Source organism: Siphateles boraxobius, unplaced genomic scaffold (assembly GCF_051911475.1).
Source record: "Siphateles boraxobius isolate OS27281-9 unplaced genomic scaffold, OSU_SipBor_1 5, whole genome shotgun sequence".
Lineage (NCBI taxonomy): Eukaryota > Metazoa > Chordata > Actinopteri > Cypriniformes > Leuciscidae > Siphateles > Siphateles boraxobius.
The window spans coordinates 32,977,965-32,988,725 of NW_027509141.1; the positions used below are offsets into that span (position 1 = coordinate 32,977,965).

The 10,761-nt window shown below is 35.8% G+C and overlaps 1 long non-coding RNA gene across 1 annotated transcript; it reads left to right on the forward strand.

Moving 5' to 3' along the window:
• The first annotated feature begins 3,865 nt into the window (after window positions 1–3,865).
• Window positions 3,866–10,452, forward strand: LOC143712134 (uncharacterized). The gene is made up of 3 exons (XR_013195008.1): window positions 3,866–3,892; window positions 6,099–6,138; window positions 9,394–10,452. It is a non-coding gene; the product is annotated as an uncharacterized LOC143712134 (long non-coding RNA).
• Window positions 10,453–10,761: the final 309 nt, after the last annotated feature.

The window sequence follows — 10,761 nt, forward strand, 5'->3', positions numbered from 1 at the left end:
CTGCAGGTAGCTAGGTGTAAATCCCTCCTTGTGCTCTTGAGAAGTCTATTTCTGATTTAATAGTAGATAGAAATTGTTTAACGTCCTTCTCAAATGATTTGAAGCTGATGAATAAATGAGATACAAGAAGGCCATAGCGACGAGTCTGCCGAGACTCAGTCTCAAACAAAGCTGGAATTAGTGTCAGCCTAACGTTCTGTTCTCTGCTCTGAAGAATACGAGCATCGCTGCCTCATTATCTCCAATAAGCGTCAATTAGCTGCTCTGTAATGATACCGCTACCACACATGCCAACAAGGCCAATTTAAATAGGGCTATTAAAAGCAAAATGATCAGTGTTTATGATAATGAGATTTGGATTGGGTACAATTCAACGTTCTGCAAAAGAGTTTATATCTGATTTTAAGTTCTGAATGTAAATAATCAAAACTTTGTTAAATAGCCCAAGGCTACTGCAAAATACAGGACGTGGGATTATTTTTATGGGTTGGCCCACCAGACCCAATAACGTTCCTGATGATGGAACTGTATAGACCTATGTTTTGTAATGGATTAGTTCTGGAAAACATGCAAGTAGCTTCTGAAGGGCAGTACTAAATGAAAAGAAAAAATATGATCTTTAAACAAAATAAGATATCTTGTTCAAAAGTTTAAACCCCTGGCTCATAATGCATCGATGTTTCGTATCAGACATTAGAAACACAAGACACATAAAAAGTGCTTGTGTAAATCACCTTTTATTCATACCAAAATACGTAAACTTTGGCTAATATTTTCATTTATTTACAACCGATTCTCTTAATTAAAGACCATCATATTCAGACTCAAAAGCTTCAAACAGCCTGTGCTGCTATTATAGGACTGCCTTGTTTTTTCTGTAGTGCTAATGTTGTATTACACTCCTCACACAGTTTTAGGGCGAGTGGATGGTCTACTGTTAGCAAACAGACATGCTATATGACTGCTATGAGTGTCTCAAACCCCTCAGAGATTCAAAAATGAACAATAATAAATGATTACAAGCTTTTTTCAAACCTTTTTAGGATCATTTAATGTTAAGAAAGATGCCCTGTTATCTGTGCAACTGAGAGCTATTAAAATGATCAATGTACAGACTATTGTACATTTTAATGTGGGAGGGACAATGAAACGTTTAGCTGGACTTTAGCTTTGGTTCAAGTTGACATATTTTATTTTTTGTTTAATGCATATTTAAATGTTTTTTCATAATTAAATAATTTTGAGATCAAACAATAATTGGCAGACACCCTGCAGTACTGCTGCGGACCCCCTGTCGAAGACCCCTAAGGAAGAATTTTTATTTTCTAGTTCTGTGTTCTGACTCAAACAGAGTTGTGTGTCAAAAATATACTTCAGATTTTTGCCTGCAGATCATGAAACAGATGAAAAAAATCCCATTAAAGGAGAAAATTTGAGGCATATCTAGAGCCCGGAGTCTTTGTGGGGACTCTTTTGACTTGGACCAGTAAGTAACCTCCTAGCAACCACACAGAACACCCTAGCAACTGCATAGCAATGCATAAAAAAAACCCAAAGCACCTTAGCAACTACATGGTAACACCCTGGCAACCACCCACCACACCCTATTATTGTGCCAAGCATTCAGAAAACATTAAAATCTGCTTTAAATTCAAAATTGATACTAAAATGAATAAAACAAACCATTTCATTTGCTGTTTTTGTTTGTTAAATTCTATGCAATGATCCCTGTCATTTGACAAAATGTTGTGGCTTTGCATTTGTGCACATATAGGTCTGCCAGGAAGAAAAATCATTACTAAAATCATTGAATCATTACTCACTGGCCTTGAAATTTTGTTTTTCCAGCTATTTTGACAGTAACTCCAGAACAGTGGAATGATTAGCTGTCACAATGTGTTCGGTAATGACATTCGTTGCGGTGCACCCTACATACTAATAATGCCAATAGTGTCATTGTGTTTAACGTGCCGTCCTCCATCCAATTTCCCACCAACAAAATCCTGTCATTGAGGATAAGTCCAATCTTCAAACCAATCAGCTATTAGTATATCCCTCCAGGTTCATTTGCATATTTATTGCCCAATCAAAGCAGCTCCTGTCATATCTCAAACATATGTTTGCCTGGCTGCGGTCAAAGAAGTCCCCGACTATTTTATAGCTTTTTAAAGGATTATGAAGAGGTCACAAATGAACTTTTAGCAATGTAAATAATCACTTGCATCTCGGAAAGCTTCAGAGAAGTAAATATATTAGATTCTGAAAGCTTATCTGTTGTGGATGTGCATGCATGCTAAATGGCTCTCGGGCAGTGAGGATGAACTGTATCCTTCCTGATAACAAGCTTAAAAATGAATTAAGTAATTTGCATTTATTGCAGTAAATACCACTGCAACATATTTCAGTGGTTGCATTTTCATATTGACTCATCCATACCTTAGCAAGTATCACTATATGCAATAATGCAATATGCAGTGTCCCGTGTTTGCTAATAAATGCATTGTTTTTTTCTGATATGGCATGTCTGTTTAAAGCTGCAGTCCGTAATTTTTTTGGGTTAAAAAATATCTAAAATAAATTTTTGATCAAGTACATAACCAGCCAGTGTTCAAAACAATCTGCTTGCCTTAGCCCGATTAAAAACGGTAAGCTTGTAATAATGTTTTTAATTCCAGTGGTACTGGTGGATTTCTGCGGAAAATCTGAGCATGTCTTTGCGTCATTACGTCACTTCTGTGAAGAAGGAGTGTCGGCTAGTCGGCTATATTGCGTGTGAGGATGTTGGAGGTGGAGATTTATAGCCTTTTCTCAAAGTACTTAAACTGTGAGATATAATTAAACTTATCAATTTGATGGCCGATCCAGAAAGGTTCAAACGACATTCACCAGTGAAAACTGGAGATTCACCCGTTGTAAAATGCAAAAGACTTCTCTTTTTGAGGGGATACTCAAATTAATTAACCAATCATACCATTGATCAGCTCTACCAAACTTGGATGTCTTTTTTCCAGTAATAAACAAACATTAAGTTGTTTTGATTGATACTGTGAAGCAGCTTTGATACAATCTGTATTGTGAAAAGCGCTATATAAATATATTTGACTTGACTTGACTTGACTTGACTTCGGACTTCCTACAGAAGAACAAAGACTGCAACCGGGCCCATGCGAAAACAAGGATAAATATTGGAAGGGCATTAAATGTAGTCACGCAATGCTGATGGTGTTAACATTAACAATTTGAGAACAAAGTATAATTTGCACGGTTTGACGTGATATGATAAGTGATCGTTAGATTTGATCAGCGTGATTGACTGCAATACTTTTTTTTCCCTTAGTTGGTCAGAACAAAAGTGAATGACATTTTCCGGGGAAATTCTAATGTTGGTCATACTTCCAAAAAGTAGAATCTGTGATTCTGAATGACAGTATCCACACTGGCGACTGACAGCCGCACATTCTCCTCAAAACATTGTATTCATCAGCGCTGTGCCGTGCCGAGCAGGGGCGATTCTAGGATTTTCATTTTAGAGGGGCTCAGTTAAAAAAAAATAACACTATAGGATCTAAATCTCACTATTACTACAGACTGCAGCTTTAACTCATTCTGAGATTCTGAGGTGCCTGATAAGTCATTTATCAGAATCAGAATCAGAATCAGAAAGAGCTTTATTGTCAAGTGTGCTTGCACACACAAGGAATTTGTTTTGGTACTGAGGCTTCCAGTGGACTATACAAATACAAATACAACATGAAACATGAAACATAATACTACAAATTATAAGAATAAAAAAAATAAAAATATAAATATAAATATATGAGAATAAAACTATCACAGTTTGAACATTGCTTGGAGATGCTGGGGAATGATGCAAGCTACATTCATCTCAAGGGTACGGGTACTAGTAGACTGACGTGCGAGACTCCTGTGTTGCATATCACTTAGATTTTGTGCTGAAAGGAAGGTGGCTCACACGAAAAGCTGTTTCCTTCCCTCTGAGTGCAGTAGTGTAGAAACCGTGCGTGTCCCTGCTGCTGAATGCTGCCTTAAATGCCATGAATGCAGAAATGACATTTAAAGGAAATGTGCTAATATAATTGTGTGTGTGTGTGTTTGTTTGTTTGTAACTTTTGTAACTTTAAAAGTATAGCACACTTTCCTCAAAAATATTAAGCTGCACAACTGTTTTCAACATGGATAATAATCCGAAATGTTTCTTGAGCAGCAAATCAGCATATTAGAATGATTTCTGAAGGATCATGTGACACAGAAGACCGGAGTAATGATGCTGAAAATTCAGCTCTGCATCATGGGAATAAATTACATTTGAAAATATATTCAAATAGAATTCAATTATTTTAAATTGTAATAATATTTCACAGTATTTACTGTATTTTTTAGCATAAGATAAGATGAGCATAAGATATATATATTTTTTTTACCAACCCAAACTTTTGAACTGTTATATGAACATGTTCCACAAAGTTTGACAATCAGAAAGTTTCAAAATTTTTGTCTTTATGTTGAACAATATATGTATTGCTTCATTTTCAAACAAACTTTTTTGTGAAATGTTTTGATTGAAGCTCGTGCTGTATTTCTTCAAAACGCCATATTTTGTTATATAATGGAAAAAATGCATTATGCATTTTTAATTATATCTTAAGCCTCCAAATACCTTTTGGGTATATATTTATATATTGCATGAGTCATATGGACTATTTTATTGATAATTCAATGGTTTCATGTTCTTTTTGAAGCCCGAAAGCCAAAAGCTTATTATTTAAATAGTTTTCAAAGTCCATGCAGGTTTGAAATGACATGAGGGTGAGTAAACGATGACAGAATTTTCTTTTTTGATTTAACTGTTCTGTTAGCTGTAAGACAGTGTGAATCATTTGGTTGAATCAGTGATAAAATGGCAAGACTTTCTGTCATAAATCTTACCAACACCTGAGCTATATATAAATGTGGTAACAACCCAAAGAAAGCGTGGTTATTAGATTCATAAACACACTCGTGACAGTCAGATGCTGGTAAGAGATTCTGGAAGAGTCTGTAAATAACTGTGAGAATTGCACAGGATGTGAACTGATGGAGATAATGAACTTGCAGGAAGAAAAGAGTAAACACTGCTAAAATGCCAAACGTCAGTATCACACTGCTGACTTTTTATTGGGAAAGGTGCAGGTGGGGGCGTGGGTGCAGGGGGATTGTATGGAAATGATGGGTCATAATTAAAGGAAGATCAGCTCATATGCTAAATATGAGCCACTTTGGCACAATGCAAAGATTCCCTGAAGTTTAAATTAAAGGATTGCTCTAGGTTTAGTAAACCACAGGAAATAATTTCAACTCCTACATCAGTTTGCATAAACAAGCACAAATTCAGTGTACAGTAATGCACTCATAGTGAAAACGATGCAAGACAGTAGTGTTGCAGTGTTGATAGTAACTGAATTCACAGTGCCAGTGAAATGTTAGGAGCCGTTCTGTTCACTTACACTAATATGTAATCATGAGTTTTTGCCTTAATTCTTATATATTCACATCAGTTAAAAATGTGGTAAAAAGGTAATTGCGGGGGAGTATCTCACAATTTGGAATTTTTTCTTGCTATTTTGAGTTTATATCTTACAATTCTGAGGATAAAAAAAGTCTTGTGAATTGTGAGATATAATGTTGCAATTACCTTTTTTTATTTCCTGGTGGGAACAAGCTTCCATCATAGAAAAGAAAATAATAATAAAGAAAAATATATATATATATATAATATATATATATATATATATATATATATATATATATATATAATTATTATTTTTTTAATGTGTTTAATTATTTCTGTGATGATAAAGCTTATTTTTTTAGCAGCCATTTCTCCATTCTTTAGTGTCACTATGATCACTATGCCACTTTGATCCTTCAGAAATCATTCTTATATGCTGATTTTCTGTTCAAAAAAGCATGTTTGTGCAAACTGTTTTGATCAATTTAATGTGTCCCTGCTGAACAAACATATTATTATGTATTATGTTATATATACATTCCTTTAAATGGTTTTTCTTATAGTTTAAATTCATTCATTCTGGTTTTAGTCCAACATCCAGTTAAGCTGACAACATCAAACTGGGGAGGGTGAGTACGTTTACTATTATTTTGATTGTTGAACGAGTAGATAAGTTTGCCTCTGTTGTAACATAGATCTAAAGGGGCACTTGAGTGAATGCGCGTGCAGCACTTAAAATGCAGTTATCCATCAATGTGCCCTGGTCCCCATTCGAGCATGGTGCTCATCCTTTTTTAATGTTGTTGAATGGAGCACGCGGTCTCCATCGCAGCAGGGGGTTTCTGGGCAAGTCACGGAAGCCCCGGCTAAGAGCAAGTGAGTCTGTGTGTCTCACGCCACTCGCTTGTACACACGCACACACACACTGTTCTTGCTCTAGTTCTCCTAGACAGACTCATTTCAACAGCCTTGTGCACTGAACTACTTTTGAGGACAACTATCCTCATACATGTACATGCAATGACTTTATGGCTTTAAAAAGGCGTGACATTTCCTTGCGCTCTCATTTCCTTGCAAATTTGTTACTCTTTAAGACTTGACCCAATTTACTTTCTTTTTGTGCACGATTCATTGGTGCACATTTTACTTTTATTTTACGAGAAATATACTGTATATATGTTTTCCCTCTTCTAAAACGACTTTCCTTTTAAGCTCATGTCACCCACGTCATCCGCTTTAATATCACACCTTCATTTTTTTGTTAAATATCCTGTTTCACTTGGAAACACAGCACATTGCGGGCATAAAATAGTTTGTTAATACCATTTTATGTTGACTAAGAAAATAAAATAAAAAAATTTCAATTGAATGTGTTACTTGCTATTTCCTTATAATTGTTTGTTAAACATGCAATTTCTGAGTTAAAATTGTTTCTACACCAATTTTTGTACATGCAAATTACAAAATTTTTGACAAAAAGTATAAGAGTATAGAGCTATGAAAAATGAATGCGGATAGCAGCTAATCTAACCTAAGAGCGCTGCACTGATGACGTATTTCTATAGCCAACCCATAAGTGTGCATCATAGTTCCCTTGACAAAAACCCAACAGGATTTTTCCATTGGCATTGGATTATTGCAGAAAAAATGGTTGCATGACTTCAGTGTCATCTTTCCCGAGAGTTTGAGGTTGAATAGTTTGCAAGAGTATGATGATAAACACAACGAGTGGACTAGTAAACTTTAGATCTAGGGGTGTTCGATTTCAGGTTTTTCAGTCGACTCCGACTCCCGAATCCATTTACTTTATATGAAAACAGGGTCAGGAATAAGACTGCAGTCGTTATTACACACTTGATCAATGTTTTTTCCGACTCGAAGCACAAATCTTAAATTCCCCTTAATAAAACAACACACTGTCTAAATTAGTCCGATTTAGTGATGACATTACCTTGAAATCAGCGATGTTACCTAGCTGTAGTAAAAGTAACAAGAAACAGCCATGATTGAATATTATGCCAGAACTGAGTAAACAAGAAAGGATCTCAAGCACTAAACGCTCATGATCATTGTCTTAAAAAGCTGCTTGAGCAGGGGAGATAAGTAAAATGCCTATAAAATTAAATACACAATGAAGACTTATTGTGTTTATTCTTGATGTGAGTTTTTAATGATTTAGGGTTGTTTAATGATTATGAACAAATAGGTTAACATTGAAAAACCACATTTATATTTATTATAGTACATAAATATAACATAAATTAAACTACAATGCTGAAACAGAGGTATGAATAATTACAAACTAAGTCACTTTGACTATTATTCATTTCAACGTGTAGAATAAAAATCAGTTGTTTCTGTAAAAGTAAGTTGATTCTGCGACAGCTCTCTGATGCATTTTAGTTCAATTTTCGGATTCCTCACTTAATTTCATTCCCTCCTTGCTGATATATAGTGCACTCAACTGCCATGCACTATTAGAAAGTCAGTGAACGCGTGTCAATTTCAGACACATCAACAGATTCGCCATCGAGAGTCGATTGGGCGACCCCGTCTCTAAGGCTATTCAGATTTGAAGGAATCGACTCCCCATCACTGATGAGATCTCTGATGTTTGATTGCAAACTCCGTGAGATATGATTGAGGAAACTCTGGAGACTTTGAAGAGGGTTTATTTTGAGAAGCAAGATACTAAAATTGCACTCAATCTCAGTACTGTTTAGGAGAACTAATTAAGATATAGTAAAGAGATGTCATTTGTGACTTTTCTTTCCAACAGATGTCTTTCTTTCGCTCACTCACATGCAGGCATTGAACATAGTCATGTGGGATCTGTCCTCAACAGTGGCGGCAGCAATCGCTTTCTTCCTGTTTACCCACAACTAGCCTTAATCCTTTTATCTGTCCTTGTACAGTCTATTGTGTGTGTGCAGAATTAGTGCCTATTTAACAATGCATCATCTCAGACACATATTTCCATTATGTGTTCTGATTACATTGGGGGATGGCAGTCTCGTTTTGTGACTTATTTATAGCTGATTATCAGAGAGAGAGAGAGAGAGAGAGTCAGTGTTAATAATTCAAATCCAAAAGAACAACTCTTCTCTCAGAGATTATGTGTTCAAGAGTCTCTTATGAGGTTTGATATCAAGTACTGATTATGTATAGTAGTTCTGCACTAAAATCCAAAATCTGAATCAACAACCTTGGTGGAAGAATTTTATCGATGCAATTAATTTTAATAATTTTAATTATTTATTGAACATTAGTTTGTATGATCTAAAACTTTCATATTCTCTGAGGCACAAATGGGCTTCTTAAAAGCAATAGAAAGATATACTGTGTTACAGTGATTTTACCACCGTTAAAAGGTTAGTTCACCCAAAAATTTAAATTATCCCACTTATGGAAAATTATCCCAAATTACTGCATATGGCTGTTACCGTATAAGCCAGTGATTATAGTTTATAAAGTTATTAATATAGATGTTTTTCTAACAAACACTTCACTTCAGAAGGCCTTTATTAACCCCCTTATGGATTACTTTTATGATGGATGAAAGTGCTTTTGGGCTTCAAAATCTAAGGTAACATTCACTCCCATTATAAAGCTTGGAAGAGCCAGGATATTTAAAAAAATAACTGATTGTGTTTGACTGAAAGAAGAAAGTCATATACACGTAGGATGGCTTGAGGGTGAGTAAATTATGGATAATTTTCAATAAGTGCAGGGATGTTAAATACAGGCAAAGATAATAATATAACAAGTAAAAAGTGAATGTCACAGTTGTCTCCATTGAATGATTATGATGCAGTGCTGTTAGTTAGACTTCTGCTTTGAGTTTCTTTTGTTATGCTTAACTTTATGTTAATGTTCTGTTTCAGATGGCTCTTGTTCCACAAAAGAAGAACGGCAGATATTTTTCATGTCTTGCTCATGATTAGGTGCTGACTCTGATATAATGATGACGACGTGCATCTTCCGTGGAGCACGCGCATGTTCGTCTTCCACAGCTCCTGCGGCTCCGCTGGGACACGCTGGATCCCGCTGGGATTTTCCTACATTCTCTCAGCACGGCTATTTGTGCTACACCTTGTTTGAACAAGTGCAAGAAAAATGTGTGGGGTCGAGGAAGGCCTGGGAAGGAGTGAACTATAAAAAGAAACCGTCACTACTGTATTCAGGCTGGGCTCAAGAATAGCTAGCAAGCTCGATTGGTAAACAGCTTGTCGGTTAAGGTTCACATAACATGATTACGGAAGCGAAAATGACACAAAACTAAATTTTGCTCAAATTTCCCCTTCAAAACTAGGCATGAAGTAGAACCTACAAATATAAAATAACTTCAACTAACTAACTTTGCCGATAACACACAGGGCTCCAGACCGTAATTATTCGAGAAAGCTTTGTGCATTTTCGTCATCGTCTCGCTGGATTGCGCGGAACTTTAAAGGGATAGTTCACTATAAACTGAAAATTAAGTCATCATTTACTCACCCTGGTGTTGTTCTAATGGGATATGCCCTTCATTCTTTTATGGACCACAAAAGGGGATTTAAAAAAAAAGTCCCGCTCGCGCTCATATTATTGCAGTGAATAGTAGGCCTACGACGACCTGCATTAATCTATTTTTAAAAGACTCGAAAGTATTACATAATGATCTCATGCGATGTGCCGTGTGTTATTGTTTAATTAATGTATGATGTGTAATTATAAAGTTGACATAGAAACCCTTTTAGGTGTGGTCCACTAACAATGCTGTTTGCATACAACACAGCATTATAATAGCCTAATTTGAAACATGTTTAATTTTAAATTTATAGGCTATATCTAAAATTAGTAATAATAGGCTAATCACTGTCATTGGTAGCTTTGTAGCTCATCGGTAGCTACATATCATCATGTCAACATTATATTTATGTCAGGTTTAGTAGAAGCAGATCGTACCATTGTGAAACACATGGCCCTCAGTTTGAAGAACATGGGGGCCCATCAGGGCTACCTATGTACACATATAAATACACATTGATCAGCAGTTCCGTCTTGCACTGAAAATGCAATGTGCTCAATTGGCGCAAACTGTTTAGTGAATTTTGCTCCTCTCTGGGTTCACAGAGCTGTTTCATACGTAACACAGTTAATAACAGGACAAGAGTGCTCTCAGGTTTAATTAAGAGGGAGCTATCTCTCCCCACACATCTTTAAAAATAGATTTCACATCCACCGTAACCTCAAGGTTTCTCTGGTTAATA